Raw genomic sequence first — 22,753 nt, 5'->3', positions numbered from 1 at the left:
ACCCCCTGGAACCCAGTAACAGAGTTTGGAGGAGTGATGAGCAAGGCAGTCAAGACCGTGCTGGTGAAACCCACAAAGACAGCTGACTGGACAAGGGGGAGCTCTTGACCACCAGACTGATCCAGACTCCATGAATGTAGTGTCAGTGAGGTGGCCACAGAAATCTCTGGGGCTTTGGGTAGTAGACTAGTGTTCACCATAGCCTACAAATGAACTTTGGGAGCCCATTCCACATGGAGCGATGCTCTCTCAGCCTGGACACATGGGGAAGGGCCTAGGTCCTGCCCTGGATGAAATGACAGACTCTGGAGATCCCCCCAAGGAGGGCCTCTCCCTCCCCGGGGAATGATGTGGGGATTGGGTTGGGGGTGGGGTTGGTGGAGGGAGAAGTAGGGAGCCGGGATAGACATTTGAAGCATGCATGTTTCTAATTTAAATAAACATACAAAAAAATCTGTGACTAACTGGTTTTAATTTAAAAATTTCCCCTTATTCAATGATTTAAAAAAATTCATTTGTGTAGAGGCACATGTTTGCTATGGCTCACATGTGGCATCAGAAGCTTAGTGGCAAATGCCTCTACTGCTGAGCCATCTCGATGGTACCCACTTCACTTTTGAGAGGCACAACATAGCATGCTGGTAAGAAAGCAGATAGAAATAAAACTTTTAGATTCAGACTGAGTTCTACCTATTATTAGTAGTCATGAACTTGAGTTAATTAAACAGTAACCATACCTATGGTGAGGATTAAAGAATACTGGAACAACTGGTTACCCCCATGGATGAAAAAAAAATGAATGCTGCCCTATGAAAATCAATCCAGGTAGTGTAAAGATCTGTTACACATGAGAATAGAAAGCTTGTAAACAGAGCCCTGAAGAAAGTCTTCATTATCTCACAGTAGAAGAAAGTTTCTTAAAATAAGCATTAATTGTTTGAAGATGACAGTACTTTAAGATACAGAGTAAAAAAGTGAGCCATAGCAGAAAATGTCACACAACAAACGTCCTAGATATAGAAGTTATAGACCAACTGCTATACATCAAACAAGAAAAAAACAACCTACTTAAAACCTGGCAAAGTGCAAGCATTTTAGAGAAGGCATTGGGTGAGGAATATGACTCAGAATACTTGCAATGTACACTACAGAAAACGAGGCTTCAGATGTGGTACCCAGCTTCACTACCAACAGCCAAAACATAACACCAAATTGGTAAAAATCAAAACATCGTGATGTAAAGATGAGAAAGAATCCCGGTAAGCTCCTTGTTCAAGTAACACCTTGGTACAACTGGAGGCCGGTTTGGCATTACTTATGGAAACTAAAGACACAATGGCTATTACAGAGCAGCCACTTAATCCCTAGGCACCTACACTTGAAAGCATATGGCAGATGTATGCCAGGGTGTGCACAAGAGGCTCATAGTCACATTATTTATAACAGGGGTTGGAGATTTAGCTAAGTGGTAGAACTTGCCTATCAAGTAAGGAAGGCCCTGGGTTCAGTCCTCAGCTTCAGGTGGGTGGTGTGGGGTGGGGAGACAAAATAACAAAAACCACCACCACCACCAATAACAAAACAAGGTGACTGGCACACATTGTTGGTAACAGAAAAAACTCCAAGTCATGTTACTCCAAGTATAGTCTATGACTGGAGGAACACCATGTTTGTAATGTGGACGGGCAGAGTAGAGCGCTCACTAGTGAAGTCTATCCTATTCCTTGTGTTTCTTCTGTGGGTTTTTGTTAAACTAAACAAATCAATGTTTTGAGCCATTTTTAGACTTAACTTGGAAGAAAATAAACCATAAGCACTCAAGTAGAAGATCTAATGTAATAATGTTCTTAGCATATAGTAAGTGCTCAGTAAAATCCAGCTGTTGCCACACATGTTGTGGTGCATACCTACATGTTTGAAGCTGAGGCAAAAGGCAAGCCTGGACTAGAGCAAGTCTCTTGTTAACTACAGGAGCATTGGGTCTCTTAACTGTGTCATAATATTATGTCAAGTGATTGGCCCTGTAATATCTGCATTTGTTCACATATACTTTAAAATGTTCCCACACTGTCACAGAAGGGATGGGTTCATAAGGGCCCTGAGGATTTGTATAATTGGTGATTGATAAGGAAGAGACATTTTCTTCGGTGGTGTAGACACTGGTTAGGTGCCCACACTCTTGTAAGTAACCCTAATGAAACATTGGGGTATACCCCCACCAAAAGACATGAAAGCAGAAGAGGAGCTATGGGGAAAAAAAGAACTCTGTGTGTGAAATGTTATGAAACCATTGTATATGCTAATAAAAACTTAGAGACAAATAACTGTTGCAGCATATTGATCACATTGTAAATCCTGAGATTGTGTTATTTACTGAAAAAAACCTGTTAATTTTGGTGTAGCTCAGCCTTAGCACACACCTTTAATCCAAGAGCTTTCTGCTTAAATGCTGTAAACAGGATTAAATTAAGTCAACCATAGGTCAAGAGGAGGAGCAAGTAACCAGTTGACAGGAAGTGAACATAGGATTATTAAGAAAAAAACAGAGCAAGAGGGAGTCAAGAGCACAGACAGACACAGGAAGTAGAAGGGAGGAGGGACATTGAGTTTGAGGAGTTACTTGAGACATCACAGGAGACGGCTGGAGGTCACCCCAGCATCTGGCTCCCCAGTCTTTATTGGTAAAATCAAATGAATGCTTGAGATTTTGTTAAAAACAATAAATACCACTGGTTTCAAAGACAATAGAATATTCTAAATAAAAGGATGTTGTGGGGCTCTGAAAAAGAAAACTTTTAAAAGATAACATTTCTTTCAGAGTATGCTTTGTTTCTAAAGGAGTGCTTGGGCCCAGGTGCACACTTTAGTCGCAGAACTAAGGAGGCAGAGGCAGGTGGATCTCCAAAACCAGCCTAGTCTACAGGGGGGTTCCAGGACAGCCAGGACTACACAGAGAAGCTCTGTCTTACCCCCGCCCCAAGTGCTTGGATATGTTTTATAATTTCACTTGACCATTTAAAGAATTTTAAGAGGGGTGGGGGGGGAAGAATTTTAAGACCCACCTCCTCATACACACACCATAACAGGCTGATGTCCTTACAAGGTCTGAGGAAGGCACATGTCACAGGTATGAATGACAATATCTGTAACAATATGTGTGAAATTTACCAGTAAATGCTGCTCCTTTTAGCAGTCAGGTAATGAAAGCCAGTAGCTTGTTTTTATTTGACAACAGCCTATCTTGAAGTTTGTAACATCTTTCATTACCCGAGAGCAGGGGGACACCTTTTCCTTTCCCTTAATCATAGTAATCTTATTATTTACATGGAGTCTCAGGTATCCTAGGCTGGCCTCAGACCAGTCCCATAGAAAGACTCTGAACCTCCCAAGTGCTAGGATTACAGACACACACCACTGTTGTTTGGAATCTTTTTACAATTATTCTGTGTGTATGTGTGGAGGTCAGATATTAACTCGTGGGAGTCATTTCTTTCCTACAGCAGGGTCCTGAAGATCAAAGGAAGGTCAGGGTTAGCAGCAAATGCCTCTATCTACTGAGCTCTTATGGCCCAATAATCTTTTTTTTTAAGGCTAGTGTTTGCTGGGTGGTGATGGCGCATGCCTTTAATCCAGTACTTGGGAAGCAGAAGCAGGCGAATATCTGTGAGTTCAGACAGTCTGGTCTACAGAGTTTCCAGGGCAGCCAAAACCACAGAGAAACCCTGTCTGGAAAAAAAAAAAAAAAAAAAAAGGAAAACAAGAAAAAACCCACAAAAAAAGAAAAGGGCTAGTGGGTTTTTGTTTTTTAGTTTTTTTCTAGACAGGGTTTCTCTGTAACTTTTGGAGCCTGTCCTGAAACTAGCTCTTGGAGACCAAGCTCAGAGAGATCCACCTGCCTCTGCCTCCCAAGTGCTGGGATTAAAGGCATGCACCACCACCAGGCTGAAAGGACTAGTGTTAAACTTTGTTAAGTAACCAAACCAGTGCATCTTAAAAATAACTTGCTTTTTTGGCCTCAGCATCATCTTCTTAGTATAAATTCCTGTACCATGAACAAGGAGTAAAAGGAGAAGCAGCAAACTCAGTCTGAAGTACATAAGATGGGCAGAAAGAGGTCCAAGCAAAAGGTCACCCATAGGCCTGCAGGAGCAGAAATAAGGATAATGGATGGCAGTAGTTGGTACACTGCTGTCATTCATTTGTCTCGAGATCTGGAACTTCACCATCTGACAGCAAAGGTAATCCCCGACAAAGTCTTGCTTCAAACCAGTCCCTGGTAGCACTCTACCTTACACCTGTGAGATCTTGGCCCAGCTCTTTTTTTGGGGGGTGGGGGTGGGTGTTTTCGAAATAGGGTTTTTCTGTATTGCTTTGGAGGTTGTCCTGGAACTCGCTCTGTGAACCAGGCTGGCCTCAAACTCACACAGAACCTGCCTCTGCCTCCCCAGTGCTGGGATTAAAGGCGTGCACCACCAACGGCCGGCTTTTTTTTTGTTGTTGTTCCAGCTCTGTTCTTATAGCCAAGTTTGACACGTGTGTTATTTCTTTTGGTGTCTTAGCTGAAGAATAAAACCAACTTGGACATTTCTCATGGGAAGAACTTAGTGGAATGAATAGTTTTATCATTATTCTGTTTAGAATCTTAACAGAAACTAAGGATTGTAACAGGTCTTTCTTTAGACCTCCAGCTTCCAAATAATGACATGGAAACTTCTTAGTATGAAAGCTTGGTCTTAGTTTAGGCTTGTTCCCAACCAGCTCTTATAACTTAATACAGATTAATATTGATAATAATTATCTATCAATATACCTATATTAACATAGATTATTATCAATCTACATTCTGCCACGTGATCTGTTACCTCTCCTCAGTACCTTATGTCCTACTTCTGTTGCATCTCACCTGATTTTTCCCTGGAGTTTTTCTCTCCCAGAAGTCCCATCTAGCTATTGGCCATTCAGATCTTTATTTATTTTTGGTTTTTTTCAAGACAGGGTTTCTCTGTGACTTTCGAGGCTGTCCTAGAACTAGCTCTTGTAGACCAGGCTGGCCTCGAACTTACAGAGATCCACCTCCTTCTGCCTCCCGAGTGCTGGGATTAAAGGTGTGCGCCACCAACGCCTGGCATCATTCATATCTTTATTAAACCACTCAGAAGGTGCCTTAGCAGAGACACATCTTCCCAGTGTACAAAAAGATTATCCCACAACAAAGGATTTATTTGGATGAAGCATAAGGTGGTCCCTAAAAGGGAAATAAGTTAAATTGTTATGTTCCTTCTCTTCAGATGGTTATGTTACCACTGGGCAACACAAACCAGAAACCACCACAACTAAGATATTAAGAAACCCAGAAAAATAAAAAAAAAGGTGGTGATACACACCTTTAATCCTGCACTCTCAAGGCAGAGGCAGGGGATCTTGGTGATTCAAGGCCAGCCAAGGCAACATTGTCTAAACACCCCTTCCCCCTTGAGAAACAACAGCAGAAAGACAGCTAACACCTGTGGAAAGGCTTCTTTTCCTATTGTAACTTACATTACCCGAAATTACCCATTTTTTTCTTTTTTTTTTTTGGTTTTTACGAGACAGGGTTTCTCTGTATTGTTTTAGAGGCTAACGGTCCAGCCCAGCCTCGAACTCACAGAGATCCGCCTGCCTCTGCCTCCCGAGTGCTGGGATTAAAGGCATGCGCCACCACCGCCCGGTGAAATTACCCATTTCAAAGTAACAGCACACGATGAAATGTCAGTGCATTCTCAGCTCATGCTTTATTGCTAAAAACATACATACAGGTGCAGTTTCAAACTCTCACAACAGTTCCTTTTCCAAAGAGTCAGATTTCTTCAAAACTGCCAAAGATGCATAGATTAGGAAGCTGCCTTTTGTAGTGCTTCAAACATTCAGGGCAGCTCTTTTCACATAACCCCATCCACCCACGGTGCAATGGAAGGTACACGGAAGAGCAAGCCAACAGCAGCACCTGTGCTTGAAGGACACGCCGCACCACTCTCCGGTAGAGTACTTGGATAGTCTTAATCCTTTTTGTTATAGGGGTGGGTGGGTTTAAGGTTAATGCCCAGGCTAGAAACGTTTAAAGACTGGTAACACTATGCCCGAACACCTGTCTGATTCCTGGGATGGGGCGTCAGTGCTGAGGACTGGCCCCAGGGCCTAAGTGTACTCCAAGAGCTGTGTCCCAAGCAGAAAAACAAAAACAAAAAACCCCGCCCCACATTTAAATTAAGGATACAGCAGACCATTACCAAAGGTGTCAAAATGCTTTAAAAATCATCAGTAATTATAACTATATTCTGACTTTAAAGGTGTTTATAAGTCTGAGCTCTACCAAATATACACTTAGTTTTTATGTGTGATCTGTTTTACTTGACTTTAGTAGACTATCAGAGTTAGAAGACTGTTAGAGGAAAGAACTCTGACCGTGCATCTTTATTAGCTAACAGAGTCAGTAAGTGGCAAAGAATATTTCTATTTGGGATAAACCACACACCTCAATTCCTGTACTTCAGTGGGAAGCAAATACCACACTGACAATAATTCAGTTCTCAATGATGGAAGTTACCATTCTAGGTGACATCCATAGCAAAGTACCACAACAAAAGTTACATCTCAAACTATTTTTCCATCACATGACATGTAAATTGAATTAAACCCAGTGAAACAGTTTTATTTGAATTCTATTTAGAGCTTTCACACATTATAAATACTTATCATTGCCACAACTTTTGTTACTTGAATAATTTCCAAGAAATTCTTATGCTACCAACCACATGGTTTTTTGGATGTGCTGGCAACTGAATCTATTTTCTCAGGTGAGTACTCTGCCACTAGATCACATTTCTGCTCCTTTCACTAGTATAACAAACCAATGTTTGTTCACCCAAATAAATGTCTTTTTTAGAAGAAGACAAACTTTTCCTGTTCATCAGGAATCAAAAGTTTTAGGTAAGAGCCACACTTTGACCAACTCATCTAAAGTAAAACTCCAGCTCAACAGTTGTGAATACAGCAACAAGCAATGGCAGTACTTCTGTAACTCTGCAGAGACCCTCTTAGTGTGGGGTCAGTATCAGCACCTTCCAGAACAGATGCCTCACGATTGAAAAATGGGAAGTATGTGCACACTGATGCTATACACCTCCAAGATACTAATTTGTTTTCTGTGAAGGAGTCTAGCTATGGCACGCAGGCTGACTTCTGCCTGTGGGACTGCAGAGCATGCATCTGGCTTAATCTATAGTTTTAAGAAACCCCAAACTTAGTCTACATAAAACTAATTAAACAAACCCCACAGCTAGTTGTTTAGAAAACTGAACACTTATTTCTGAATTACGATGATCCTACTTAGATTATTTCTCAACTCTTCTGAAACCGTGCACCATCCTGATTATAGCAGCTTATTCAACATGCTTAGTTTGTCTTTTATTTGCAAACATGCTTGGGAATAAATAGAGCTAAGTAGGAAACAGAGTGAGCACTGCTTGCTATATTCCTAACAGTATGAATGTCTTGTGGTTGCCCCTTGTTTATCTTGTACTTCCCATTTTTCAGTGGAAGTAAGATAATCTTTAATTAGAAAATAAAAACAATTCAAACAATAAAATCAAGTTATTGGTTTAAGTATCTATTGCTTCATTATTAATAAATGCATATAGAAAATTACTAGTAACTACCTAATAGTGAGGAAATTTCAACCATGCATTAGAATGTTAGCATTCTAGAATCAGTTATGGGCCTGCTACTATTGCTTACACTTTCAGCCAGGCCTGGTTTTAATAAACATGCAAACCCTTTGATTCAGAACTGTGGGAGAAGCAATGATACATGCAAAACTTCAACTGGATATGTCAGTCAAATTCCTTAGAGATGCATTCAGGTACACTGTATCTACTATAATGCTGCTTCAAAACAGAAACAAGTCATATACAAAAAGGTTAAACTTAAGACTTCTATTCAGTTCTAAAAGACTTAGCTAGAAATCCTGGCCCTTTGAGGGTAAAGAATAAATTTAAAGCCCTGGGAAAAAGGAACTGAGGTGACTGTCTTTATGGAACAGTAAGTCTTCTTGGCCACTTACTGAGAGCTGTACAGGTGGTGAGGATACTTAGGCAGAATGGTTTCTTTTCTGATTCACATTAATGAACAGCTCCCTGGGGAAAGTTAAGGAGCAGAGCTACAACAATGTAAACTCAAGCAGTAATGCCCTGAAATTTAGCATAGCCCTCTGCATTTTAAAACTCTTGGCCAAGGGGCTCTTCCAAAATGGTATAATTAATAGCCAAGCAATGTTCTAAATAAACTAGAGACAGTTTGCTTGCACCTACAGCACCATGAGAATGTAAACTCCTGAAGGCTAGGGGGGGTCTCTTCATATTTTGCATATTACGGGTAAACAAAGAGTAAACAAGAGACTACGGGAAGATTGAATACTAATTAACCACATACTTTGAGACCACAAAATCTTGTAGCATAGTTTTACACTTAGAACCATAAACATGGCTGTTAAGGGTAATCTCTGATGTAACTGAATTAATTAGCCTTGTGTCCACGATCATGCAGATATCTGAATATTGCTTGGTTATCTCAAAACCTAACTGGACATCACAGGACATTTAAAGAGAAACTAAACTCAGGATAACCTTTTCCCTACCCTTAGGCTTGTAATAAAATAACTCATTAGAGTCTGAGATCTACAAAACTACTCTTACTTTCTCTCCCTGGGAAAACAAAGGAACACAGACCCAGAGCTTTTCAGATGTTCAAGTGGCTACAATAGACATGAGGTAAAGGGAGCCAGGAGTCACCCCAGTTCCATTCTTACATTTCGATGTGAGCAGTGTGATTCCTCAGATCAAGAAAGGAATGAGTTTGCTGTGTTCTCCTTGTTAAAAAATATAGTCACACACACAGGCCACAAGCTTCATCACATACACGTATCAGACCTAGAGATAACCCCACCCTCCGTACTGCCTAGTCATTGTTTACCTTCAATTCCTAACTTCCTTGATCTCAGTACAAGGAAAAGCTGGCAAGTTCTTGAGGCTCCCTTCCCACCCCAGACACACCAATCACACACACAAACCAATTTTTCTTTTTGAAAAAGTAGCCAGGAAGCCAATGAACAAAGGTTACAAAGTATACATCATTCTACACAGTGAATGACTATTAATAAGAACAATTTAAGCAAGACCCCTACTTGTTGGCTTCACTGGGAAAGTACATTTGTTTTCAGATTAAACACTTAGAAAGATTTTAACTGCTGTAAACTCTGGGGAAACAAAATAGTCTTTAACACATACATGAAAGTTGGTATTTTTCACAGAGATATATTCATATACATTCATAGTTTAAATGCTTTTTAGGTTGGATGTATTTTCCTTTTGTGGACTCTATAAGACTGCAGAGGCCCACAAACTTAAATAGTAATCACTCAACCAGCTTTGTGAACACAATTTACTACACACGAGAAACTGTTATTGCTACTAAATTCCACGTTTAACATTTTTAGTTCACTTATGGCTTTTATTTTTTGCAATAGGAAATATCCTTTCCTATATACTGTGCTACTTTATATGCTTTACTTTTTCAAGTTTTTTCCCCTTTGTTTCTTAAGTTTAAATGCTTTTCAGAAGTAGATTCACCCAGGTGCTAACCACCTACTTGATATTCTACAGAGATCTATTCCTGGGTCACTGGATAGCTAGCTAATACTAGACTCATACCGAGTTTGTATGTGAAAAAGTCATATTAAAAACAATTTTACATTTTCTATCATACTAATGTAATACATAAGTCCTAGACTCTCTTTTCTTTTGGTTTTCTGAGACAGGATCTCATGTAGCTCAGGTTGACCTTCAACTCACCATGCAACAAAGGATAACCTTGAACTCCTGATCCTCCTGCCTCAGCTTTTCAAATGTTGGGATTATAGGCATGCACCACCACACCTGGCAGGACTCTAATTCTAAAATCAAATCAAAACAAACAAACAACAAACAAAAACCCCAAGACCCCAGAACACTCCAGAAAACTGTTCCTTCCAAGTTTCCTAGGCAGCTTTTAGAGGTAGGAATTTCATTTTACAGAAAACCTTCTTTTTCAAAACAAAACAACTACTTTATTTCCATAAGGAAAGTAGAAAAAAACCAAGAGTACAAGAGAGTCCAAACTGCCCACAAGGTTCTGCAATTAGCACACGTGCTGTAAAAAGGAAAGGAAATGGCCAGAGATTAAATGTTCCAAAGCAATTAGCATAGCATCTCAGACATGCAAAATAGAAAATAATTCTCTGGACACAAAACAGGGAAAATGAACCCAAGACATACACTACAAAGACAATATATGAACAAGGTAGCTTCAAACTAAGAGAGCAAGACATAACCATGAAATGAGGCCTTGCTTTGAGGACTGAAAAGTTACAAAGGCAGCTATTCTAGCTACCTTGTGAAAGGCTAACATTTCCCCAAGCACAATGTTTCTCAATGTGAACCCACATTTCTGTTCAGACATTAGTTGTTTTGGCCTTTATCTCCTATCCCCAGGGAGGATATCACAGATTCAAACACAAAAAGTAAAGGTCTAGGATTTTCCACTCTTTTTACACTACTAGTTATTATCAATATTTCATCCTGAAGTTTAAAATTATGCTAAATTCATGCACTAACCCCTAACATGGCACTAAAATATGCTACCAAGTACTACTGCTTACAAAACTATACACATCTCAAAATGGAAGACATTGGTGATTTTGTTGTTCTTAAACAACTTGTAACACTTGTCCACAAGTATTAAAATATACATATATATATTTATATTGCACATAGCCCGTTTTTTGTTTAGTAACTTCAAAAGAAAAACTGCCAGCTTCCATGGAGAAGGGAGGCACGGCTATATGTGGAAGCACAGCCCTAAAATGGTAGTTTTTCTTGCTATGAAGAAGAAAACCTAAGCAAGACGATAAAATGAAACCGTACCACACACCAGGCAACTACAGCTGGAATGTCCCCAGGCTACAAAATGTCATCTGGTGTTAACAATGCAGGACACAGAAGCATCTTTGACAAAGGGCACTCAACACTTGAAGGTTTAAGCTACAAACCTGAAGCAAAGTGATACCTCCTTGGTGGTGACAGCCCTGTCCAAGAGCCTTACCCCATAAAGTTGCCCAAGGGTAAGGTACAGGAGCAGTCACCAGGTGGCTTCCATTGTACTTAAAGAGAAAAATCTGGGTCTGTCATTCTGGCTGGCCTTGATGTTGTGGCCAATGCTCGTGCCTTAGCCTCCAAAATGCAGTGGTTACAGGTGTGGGTATCAAACCCAGAAACTCAGGTTAAATTTAACTCCTTATTTCCCCAGTGTTTTATCATTATTTGCTCTCATTAGATTTTATTTTATTTTTTGAGACAGGGTTTTTCTGTGGCTTTGGAGGCTGTCCTGGAACTAGCTCTTGTAGACCAGGCGGGTCTCAAACTCAGAGATCCACCTGCCTCTGCCTCCCAAGTGCTGGGATTAAAGGTGTGGGCCATCACCGACAGGCTAAAATGTTATTTATAATAAGTATTTCAGAAAAAAAACTTTTAGTATAAATTCAAATTTGTTGCCCAATCTGACTAACCATTAGAATATTTAAATTTCCTAACTTTGATCCTTTCTATGACTCAAATTCACAGCACTGGGAAATGGTTCCAGAAATCAGCTCCAACAGCACCTGTTCCTAACTCATCTAGCAAGCTTAAAATTCCTTCTCTACTGGCAACCATTGTAAACAACAGTTCCCTTCCCTGTAAAAGCCTGGCATCACATAAAATAAGACTTCTCTTGATTTGGAAGCAAAGAGAGGTTTTCACGATGGTTCCTCATAACTGTTAATTAAAGGAAAAAACGAACATGTATAATTTCTTGGAACTAGTCTTCTTGAGGTCTCCCTACCCTGAACCTGAATTTCATTTAAATCTACAGTGACTGGCAACAGGATCCACATTTTCTTACTGGACCCGCTTTTTTTTTTTTTTTTAAGTTTTGTTCAGATCCTGAATTTCTTCCAAGAATAGATAGAGTTGATTGACCACAGCACTAGGAACATTGCTTCTGAGGTCCATTCTCTGGTAAGGAAGTTCAATTCAAACTGGGAAATTTTACCTGAGTCCCAGAATTTCAGCCTTACATTACATTACCATGTAGAAAAATAGATGTCCAAGTACCTATCTTGGGATGAAGGAAGTTATTTATGCTTTTATAAAAAAATGCAAGAACATAATGTGGAAATGCTGACAAGTCAGATGATGCTACATATGACATCGCTGCTTCTTTTTCTTAGAAGAAAGGATTTCTGTGCCGAGTTATTTTTTCCTTCACTCACTCCTGTATGTCCTAAGTTGAAGGCAAGTTACAATGCAGGGCCATTAGATAACACATATTCACTTTCTTTCCAGCCACAGCTGCACAAAAGCCAAACTCTCATGTGATACGTCCCATTCCACAAAAAAAGAATATGATCTTGAAAAACAAGAGTGTTGTTACTGGGCTCATTTTTTTCCCTTTTCTGCTGTTTTTGAAATAGTTTTACCATGTGGCTCAAGCTGGACCTGAACTTCTGATCTTCCTGCCCCAGTCTCCCAAAGCACAGGCAGTTCGAGGCAAGCATCACCCCAGCCTGGTCTCCTCCCACTCTCAACTAGCTGCAGGCCAGCTGGTCCTTCCTGAGGAGGATGAAAAAGCAAAGAAAATGAGATAAAACTCAAACACTCAAGACCATCAAACTGTCCAAAGTCTTCTCATGAAACCACAGCTTTCTTCTTCAAGAGAAAAATCATATTAAAAAAAAAACCATGGAATTATACATATAAAAATGTGACTTTGCACACAAACTGCAATAGTTTCACTTCCATGTGAAATCAACCTTGATATCTTTCTTGCCTTTTGCTTTTATCATACCAGAGATTTGTTTTTGCCCAAGAAATCTGTCAAAGGGTGAGTCAGGATTTAGATAGTATTTCTTTCACCTCAAATTATAATGAATATCTGGAATTTACCACTGCAGTCTCAACTGTGCTTATAATAGTGTTAAAACTGGCAGACTTAAAAAACAAAACAAAACCTGAAGTCATCCACACATGGTATTTGTATAGTTTGCTGTTTGGAGCTTTTAAAAGGAAGAATTCACGATGCACAATCTAAGCACCTGTTTCAAATTAAACATCTCCCTTCCACTTGCAACCGGCGTCTTCCTAGTGAAGCAGACTGAAGCATAAGACCCTCGCCAGCTGGTTTTCTCTTCTGCATACTCCAGCGTCTCTGTGCCGCGTCTGAGGTGGAACAAAGAACAGTCTCTCCACTCCAAACCATGGAGGCACCGGTAGAAAGCCACCAGCATTTCACCAAGGAAAGCGACTGCATCAAAGAACCAGGGTGCCCCACTGAGAAGACAACATAGAAATTCCTGAAAAAATAAATCAAATTTAAAATAGAAAGATTAGCACAGGACTCCTACACAAACTTTTTTTTTTGGTGTTTTTGAGACAGGGTTTAAAGACGTGTGCCACCACCGCCCGGCCCTACGTACACTTTTAAATTAGTATTTAAAACATACACACATGTGCACACAAATACTTTACTTAGGTGTGCTGTGTTCTTGTAGCCTGTAGTATTGAGGCTGAGGCACTGGGGTTACAGAGTTCAAAGCCAGGATGAGATAGGAAGTGAGAACATGCCATAAGCCAATGACATCTTTTCTATTCCTCAAAAAGAAACCTTGTGAGGCTGGATAGATGCCTCAGCAGTTAAGAACACTCATGCTTACAGAGGACCCAAGTACAGTTCCCAGCACCCAGATGGTGGATCACAACACAGGGCACACTCACATGCAGGGAAAACATTCATACACATAAGGTAAATCTAAAACAACAACACGTGTTTTTAATTAAAAACAAACAAACTGTTGGGTGGCACAAGTCATGACTCAATGATAGAGTTTTTTGGGGTTTTTGTTGTTGTGGTTTTGATTTTGGGGGGGGGGTTCGAGACAGGGTTTCTCTGTGGCTTTGGAGGCTGTCCTGGAGCTAACTCTTGTAGACCAGGCTGGTCTCAAACTCATTGAGATTCACCTGCCTCTGCCTCCCGAGTGCTGGGATTAAAGATGTATGCCACCAACTATCAGACTGAGCACTTTTGTAGCATAAGGGAAGCCCTGGCTTCAAACCATAGAATGATTAAAAGCAAGTAAAACCATTTTTAGCAGATTATAGTGGCATTAAGCCTATAATCCTAGCACATGAGAGGCAAAAGCAGGAGGATCACCACAAATTTAAGTCAACCTGGTCTACATGGTAAATTCCAGGCTAACTAGGGCTCCATAGTGGGAACCATTTAAAAAAAAAGGCACATTTCTCTCGAGCTGAGCAGGTTGCACAGGCCTATAACCCCAGTATTTAGGAGGCAGGAACAAGAGGACAACCATGAAATCTGAGGCCAACCTGAGCTATACAATGAGGTGAGGTCAGCCTGAGCTATACAATGAGGTGAGGTCAGCCTGAGCTACAAAGTGAAACAAAAGTGTTTTTTCCTCTCCCTTTCCTGCACATCTTGGAATCCACATTTTTATTGTTTGTCTTTTAGGGTGGGGTTGATCTATGCAACCCTGGCTATTCTGGAACTTGCTGTGTAGAACAGGCTGACTTCAAACTCACAGAGATAAGCCTGGCTCTCCTAGGATTAAAGGCTCGCACCATGACCACCACACATGGTTCTCATTACAACCCTGAGCAGGTTAGGTTCCAGGGAGAGAACTTAGGTTGCCAGGTTAGTTCGTCAAACGCCCCGCTCTCTGTGCTATCTTGCCAGCCCATCATTTTGACTATTACTATGATTCTTTTTACTCTAATTACTTCACATAAACGGTATAAAAAAGTTAAAGTCTGACTGATTTTCATAATACAATTAATGTATGTAAGTGGATATTACAGGTTAAGTAGGTGTTCTGCCAAAATTCTTAGGTTGAAATCCTAGGGTCTAGTATCTGGGACTGATATTACTTGGAAATAAGGTCATAACAGGTTCAACCTGTTAAGAAGAAACTAGGGCTTAGTGGGTCCTTCATCCAATGACTACTGTCCTTATAAAATGAGTTAGGCTGGGTGGTGGTGGCACAAGACTTTGATCCCAGCACTTTGGAGGCAGAGGCAGGTGGATCTGTAAGATCAAGGCCAGCCTGGTTTACAGAGTGAGTTCCAGGACAGCCAAGGGCTACAAACAGAGAAATTATATCTATAAAAATAAATAAATAAATAAACCCCCAAGCTCAGCAATGGTGGCGTACAAGCACTCGGGAGGCAGAAGCAGGCAGATCTCTGTGAGTTCAAGACCAGCCTGGTCTACAAGAGCTAGTTCCAAGATAGCCTCCAAAGCCACAGAGAAATCCTCTCTCAAAAAAAAAAAAACCAAAATAAATAAAATAAAAACCCCAAACCAAACACCAGGACCTTGCATTCTAAGCAAGTCATCAACCCCAGTCTTCAATTTTTATTTAATATTATTTATTTACGTATGAGTGTTTTAACTGTGTGTATGTACAACACATACATGCAAGAGGGCACTGGATGTCACGTGGATGCTAGGAACTGAATCTGGAGGTCCCTGGAAGAACCTGGATGCTTTTAACCACTGAGACATCTCTCTAGGCTCTACAATGATTTTAGTTGGTTAACTAGTTGGTTGTATTATGATAGGATCTGTCTGTGTAAGTCAGTCTGGCCTTGAAATCCCAATTCTCCTGCTTCAGCCTTTTAATTACTGGATTGCTTTTGAGAAAAAATTGTTTGTCTCACTGTATAGTCCTCTCCAACTCCCTATGTAGAGTAGATTGGCCTTGAACTCTACCTCCCCAGTGCTGGGACCAAAGGCGTGCAACACTAAGTTTCTGGTTTTGATCCTGCTTTGATTAAAATACAAAATAGAAGCCAGTAGTGTGATCACACCTCTGCGTGTGCAAGTTTGCACATATATACACACACATTAATTATCTTTTTTTTTTTTGAGTCAGGGTTTCTCTGTGTAGCCTTGGCTACTCTGGAACTAGTTCTATAAACCAGCCTGGCCTTGAGTTCAAAGATCACCTGCCCCTGCCTCCTGAGTGCTTGGATTAAAGGTATTCATCACCACCACCCAGCTGACCTTTGGGTTTTATTTATTAAAACAAATGTCTTTCTGAGCTATCTCTCCAGCCCCCCAGATTAGTTTCAAACTCAACCTCACCACAGTTTCCCAAATTCCAAATGCTGGGGATAAAGAAAGGTATTATGCCATGGTATCTGGCTTGCAGTCATTTTTATATTCATCTTCTGTTGAAGTTAATGGGTTAGTGTTCTAATTCTATCGAGCCCTTTTCAAGCTGCTATAACAGTTTTTGGAATGATTATCCCATTACTACTTACTTGCCAAGTCCTGAGTTCTGAATTCTGAGCTGAATATAAAAGCACCTAAGGTCATGACAATATTCATCCTGTGTGCTAAAGTTCCTGAAAATAAAAAGAATACAATGATTAAGTGTCTTAGCTTCTTTTTATTGCTATGACATGACACTATGGCCAATGCAATTCATAAATCATTTAATTGGGCTTACAGTTTCAGAGGGCTAGAGTTCGTGATGGCAGAGTAGAAGCCTGGTGGCAGGAACAGGTGAGCTCACATCTCTAACATGACGTAGGAAGCAGAGAGAGACCTGACAAGAATAACTCTGGGTCTTTTGACCCCTCAAAGCCTGACTCTCGTGATACACACCTAGTCCTTCCCAAACAACTCCACCAACTTGGGACCAAGTATTCAAACATGTAAGTCAATGGGGCCATCCTCATTCAAAGCACCAAAGCAAGGATACATATCCTTTACTAGTACTACAATTATTACCATGCAAAGATATGCCAACCTAACCATTCTAAGAAAAACAGAGCTGGGCATTGGTGGCGCACACCTTTAATCCCAGCACTTGGGAGGCAGAGGCAGGCGGATCTCTGTGAGTTTGAGGCCAGCCTGGTCTACAGAGCTTCCCGGACAGCCTCCAAAACAATACAGAGAAACCCTGTCTCGAAAAACAAAAACAAACAAACAAAAAAAGATACTCCAACAGTATTTCCAAAACTATAGTTCTTAAAAATAAAAATTTAAAAATAAAAAAAAAAGCATCGTAAATCGTTCCTTTAATTTTGGGTAAGAAATCAACAACGGTGAATTCCACTGAGACCTCTCAGCCGAAATTAATGCGCCAGAAAGACATTATCAGGAAGGACAACGCTGCTTAGTATGGTCATAAAAGTTTGGCGGGTGCGAGTATGAGATAAAGGTTGCCAAGAGCCTGTCTGCAAGACACATTCTCGTATGAGGGAGCCTGTTACCGCAAATCTCAAGGTCAACGCACTGGGGGCACGGAACACCCAGAGCTGCAACAGGCCTCATTGTTACCTTGACTGACGACGCCTTCGGTGATAGGTCACTGTGGATGTTAAAAACGACACGGAGATAGTCCTAGAAAAATAAGTGGGTGATGTACACAGCGGCTTCCAGGTACAGCCCGCGCGAGAGCAATCGTGGAGGACTAGGGTAAAGCACACAGCCAAAGCGAAGGGCACGGAGCAGGGCGTGCAGCGCCGGGAAGGAAGGACGCCGCCACACACCAGGAGGCGGCGCGGGCCGACCCGACGCGGCCGCGAAAGGAAAGCCCTGTCTGGCCCAGGCCCCGCCGGCTCCCGCATTAGGTTCGTCGCCATCCCATCCCATCCCACGCCGCCCCACCCGCTGCTCGTCGCCCGATGAACGGACGGCCTTCCCGGCTCACCTCGCACGGTCCAGCAGAAGTACTTCGCCTCCCCAGGGAGGCCCGCCCCGGGCCCGGAGGCCAGCTGCCTGGGGCACGCCTCACTCCGCCATCTTCGCTCCTTCTCCAGTCCGCCAACCCCGGGGCGGAGGCGCGAAAGGTCCCGCCCCACCTTCGAGTGCTGATTGGACAGCACCTTGCTTGCGCGCTCTCCTTCCGTCGCAGATTGGCTGGAAGGTATATCAATCAGCACGCTTTTTTTTTTTGTTGCAGCTGTATACTTAGGTGAAGTTAACCAGGGAAAGGGTTACTGTAATTCACTTGAAAAAAAAATTCGCACGGAGGCAGTACCACTTTTTAGTAAGATAGTGTAGCAAGTCCGAATGATATTTTAAACTACTGTTAAAATATAAACTGTTACTAGTAATTTCTGCCAAGGCCTAAAGGATTTTTATCCTCGGGATAACATTACACCCAGAGAAACAATTTCATGGTTTCAGTTCTTCTAATTTTGACCCATTTAAAATCTTAAAAGCCTGAACGTAGCCTGCTGTTTAAAGGTCAACCCAGGAGAGCAGTTTTCCTCACCTCAGAGGGCCTGTCTGCTGAGCTGAATGTCAAAATGACAGAAGGCAGCTTTGCTGGTTAGCGATAGTTCCAGGAGAGGTAGGGAAGGCAATAGTGTGACTCTTCCGTACTATGAGAGTTCTCCCATGCTGGCTAAACAACGGTGTTTAATCTAGCCCATTTATTAAACCCAGATTCCTTCCTTCGGCAAGGAAGACGAAACGCGGTTGTATATTTCCACAATGTCAGAACCTATTGAATAATAGTAAATTCACAAGCTACATTGCTTCATTGGCTGCGGTTTACCAAGCAGCCTTGATTTCCCTTATTACCTGGCAGGTGGCAAAGACCTTGTACAGGCTGGCCTCGAATTCACTGTATAGCAGCAGGTAATCTACCGCACTGGTTATGTCCTGCATGCCAACCGAGCAACAACGTCCTCAGCCGGAACACAGGTTCTTCCAGTGTTAACTATGCATCAGATCATTACATTCCTGCAATATTTTATATGATGTATATATGTAAACTACAGAATGCCTACCAAGGATCACATAAACCTCTATGTTCAAAGACGTTTGTTTTACTGCATCCAGACAGAGTTGGTAAGAATGGGAGAGTCAGGCCGGGCGGTGGTGGCGCACGCCTTTAATCCCAGCACTCGGGAGGCAGAGGCAGGCGGATCTCTGTGAGTTCGAGCCTGGGTTGGACTGACAGCCTGGAAAACAATACAGAGAAACCCTATCTCGTAAAACAAAAAACAAACAAACAAAAAAGAATGGGAGAGTCAGTGTGGTTAGCTAGACAGTACTGAACCCAGCTAGAAAGCCACAGCATACTGAGCCTAGCTGAAGCGTCCAGGTGAGCTGTACAGGAGGGCTATAGTGAGGTGCAGGTCTGAGTAGGGACAGACGAATGTACAGACAGCCGTAATTCAAATGAGCAATATCGTTCAATGGGGCCCATGCTAAACTGCAGCCCGGAGAACAGGCAGAAATAGTTTTAACTCTCTTCACCAGGGGGTTACATGACAGGGGTGGTGGAGGATTGGGGTTAGAGGTGGGGGTTACCATTGGAGCAAAGTGCTGTGTTCTTCCTATTTGTATGGGGGATAGGTGAGGAATGTTCAGTAACACTCAGTAACCCTGTCTGATTTGTGTGTGTAGTTGCATACAAGGCAAGTACTCATCTGAGCTATATCCTCAGCACTCTATTTAATATACCTATGTCCATGTTTCTTATCTATTTTATTTTAAACATATGTTTAAATATACATGTACCACATGCTTGTTTGATGCCTGAGGAGGTTTGGAAAGGGTGTCAGATACCATGGATCTGCAGTCACAGATCACTGCGACTCACCATGTGAGTGCTGAGAATCGTACCTGGGTCCCATGAGCAACAGGTACTCTCTAACTGCTGAGCCATCTCTCAAGGAGAAAGAGGACTGCCTCTGAAGTCTACCCTCGGCCCTTTTGCACGGTTTGTATTTGTGTCTTCCCCTTCTGTAGGGAATGGAGGAAGGTCTGAGTGAGTGAAGTCCTGAGTGAATGTGTGTTTTGACATGGACCTATGGAATAGTTTCGCAAAGCTGTTACCCATGTGGAAATGTCAAAGCATTTCTGGGGAATCTGAGAACAAGTGTTTGTGGATCAGTGTGTGCAGACTAGAAACCACAGCTTGCTCCTCCCGGACGTTTACAGCCTGAGACTGCTCTACAGAGGTCTGCTGGAGGCTGGTCAACCCCTCCGCCTGTGCTATACCTAACACGCCACGGTTCCTGGTTGCAGTTTGGGCAGAACCCTGACTTACCACAGCTTTGTTGTCTGTGTGCTTGTACCTTTGTCCTTCATTCTCTAGAAGTCCCTAGTCAGGGCCCAAGCCACATACAGCACCCTTTCTTCTCCAGCACCTTTTTCTTAACTTCTGACTTGTTGGTGATTACAAGGATAACCAAAATGCCCTTGATGATAGGTACAAATGATTTCACAGAACAGTTATCTCTGCCACACGAATTACAGGCTGCTTTAGCTCCCTGTCCACCAAAGATACAGCACATAGCACACTCATTCTTTCAATTTTGGGAAAATAAAATTCTCCATGGCTATTCTCAAAGACATCCTACAGGACATATTTTAATGGCAGCTAGAAATTTGTTCTTACACTAGGCAGAGAAGAGACAACTCCTCCCCTCAAGAAACTGAGCACCATAGGCAATAGTAGTACCACACACCTTTACTCCACCCAAATAGGCAGAGGCAGGTGAATTTCTGTGTTCATGGCTAGCTTGATCTACACAGGGCTATACAGTAAGACTACCTCATAAGTAAGTAAATAAATAAGGAGTTCATTATGACACAAAGGGCTTTTTTCCACAGTGCTGCTCTCAGATTACAAGCTTCCAAGTCTTATCAATAAAAAATTCTGATTTCAAGGTGCTAAGAAAAAATATCAGACAGGAGTGGCTGGGCTCAATCCTCCAAATATTCAGGTGTGATCCAGTCTGAATAATACACAATTGCATTAAATTTCCTTTTATAGTTAGTATTGCCAGGAATGTTTCATTGAAATAGATTTCCACTGGTGCTTAAGTCCATAAGCACCAACACAGTTTAGACATTGAATGGATTTTTTAAAGTTTTTTTTTTGTTTGTTTTTGTCAGTCTCTGTGAGTTCAAGGCCAGCCTGGTCTACAGATCGAGTTCCAGGAGTCAGAGCTATCACACAGAGAAAAGCTGTTGAGTGTGGATGTGAGTAGTAAGGCCAGAGCACTGGATCCTCTTGAACTGGAGTCACAAGCACTTGTGAGCTTACAACAATATGGATGCTGAGAAACAAACTCTGACCCTCTGCAAAGGCAGCATGTTAACTGCTGAGCTGTCCCTCCAACACACTGGTTGTGTTTTTGAGACAGGGTCTCCTGTAGCATAAATTGGCCTCAAACTTGACTAGTGAGTAGAGCATGGTGTTGAACTCCTGAGTCTCCATGTTTGTCTTCTTTTTTCAAAAAATTTTTACTTATTTAGTATTTATAGTCTTCTGTCTGCATGTATGCCAGCACACCAGAAGAGGGCACCAGATCCCATTATAGATGTTTGTGAGCCAACATATGGTTACTAGGAATTGAACTCAGGACATCTGGAAGAACAGTCAATGCTCTTAACCTCTGAGCCATCTCTCCAACACCTCCCCCCCTTTTGTTTCTTTTTTTTTTTAATTTAAATTAGAAACAAGCTTGCTTCACATGTTAATCCCAGGTCCCTCTCCCCCCTCCTCCCCTGTCCTCCCCACCAGGCCCCCCAGCCCCCACCCAATCTCTACTCTGATCCCCAGGGAAGGTGAGGTCCTCCATGGGGGATCTCCAGAGTCTGTCATTTCATCCAGAGAAGGGCCTAAGCCCTCCCCCATGTGTCCAGGCTGAGAGAGCATTCCTCAATGTGGGATGGGCACCCAAAGTCCATTCGTATGCCAGGGATAAATACTGATCTAGTAGTACCCGAGGCCCCATAGATTGCCTAGGCCTCCTCACTGACACCCACAATCAGAGGGTTTGGATCAGTCCTATGCTGGCCTCCCAGCCATCAGTCTGCCCCCCTCCCCATTTTTAAAGATTCACTTTATGCACACTGATGCTTTGCCTGTATGTATGTCTGTACGAGGGTGTCTGATCCTCTGGAACTAGAGTTATAGACAGCTGTGAGCTGCCATGTGGGTGCTGGGAATTGAACCTGGGTCTTCTGGAAGAGTAGCAGCTGCTCTTAACCACTGGGCCATCTCTCCAGCTCCATGTCTCTGTCTTCTAAGTGCTAGAATCACCAACTAGCTCCACAGTGGGCTTTGAAGCCTTTTTTATGTGTTGTGAGACCAGCAGAGGTAATGAACTGCTGAGATTATTGATCTATACTAGAATGTCTATAATGCTGGCTTTGTTTTCTGTTTTAAAAAGTGTGTGTGTGTGTGTGTGTGTGTGTGTGTGTGTGTGTGTGTGTGTTTGTTATAAATGTTTTGCCTGGTGTGTCTATGTGCACATGTGTACTTGGTACCACCAGAGGCCAGAAGAGGGTGCAGATACCCTGGAACTGGAGTTAAAGAACAGATGTAAAAGCCACTGTATAGGAGCTGGGAACCCATCCCTGGTTCTCTGCAAGAACAGCAGATGCTCCTAACTGCTGAGCTATCTTTTCAGCCTCATTTTTTTTCTTTTTTAAGACAAGGTTTCAAACTCAAGATGTACCTAAGCTTGAACCCATGATCCTTATGTCTCTACCTCCAAAGTACTTGGGTTGTCAAATGCACCACACCCAACTTTGCTATTTATTTTCTTATAGCACCTCCTCCTTTATCAGCAATGCTTCTTAGATTTAG

The 22,753-nt window shown here is 42.0% G+C and overlaps 1 long non-coding RNA gene across 1 annotated transcript; it reads right to left on the bottom strand.

The window, feature by feature from the left end:
- Positions 1-5,752: 5,752 nt before the first annotated feature.
- LOC121140486 lies at positions 5,753-17,968 on the bottom strand. The gene is made up of 4 exons (XR_005877341.1): positions 17,846-17,968; positions 17,473-17,535; positions 16,449-16,532; positions 5,753-13,459 (listed from the first exon to the last, which is right to left on the bottom strand). It is a non-coding gene; the product is annotated as an uncharacterized LOC121140486 (long non-coding RNA).
- Positions 17,969-22,753: the final 4,785 nt, after the last annotated feature.

This window comes from Mesocricetus auratus, unplaced genomic scaffold, assembly GCF_017639785.1.
Source record: "Mesocricetus auratus isolate SY011 unplaced genomic scaffold, BCM_Maur_2.0 Super-Scaffold_100004, whole genome shotgun sequence".
NCBI lineage: Eukaryota > Metazoa > Chordata > Mammalia > Rodentia > Cricetidae > Mesocricetus > Mesocricetus auratus.
This window is presented reverse-complemented; position numbering and strand designations above follow the sequence as displayed.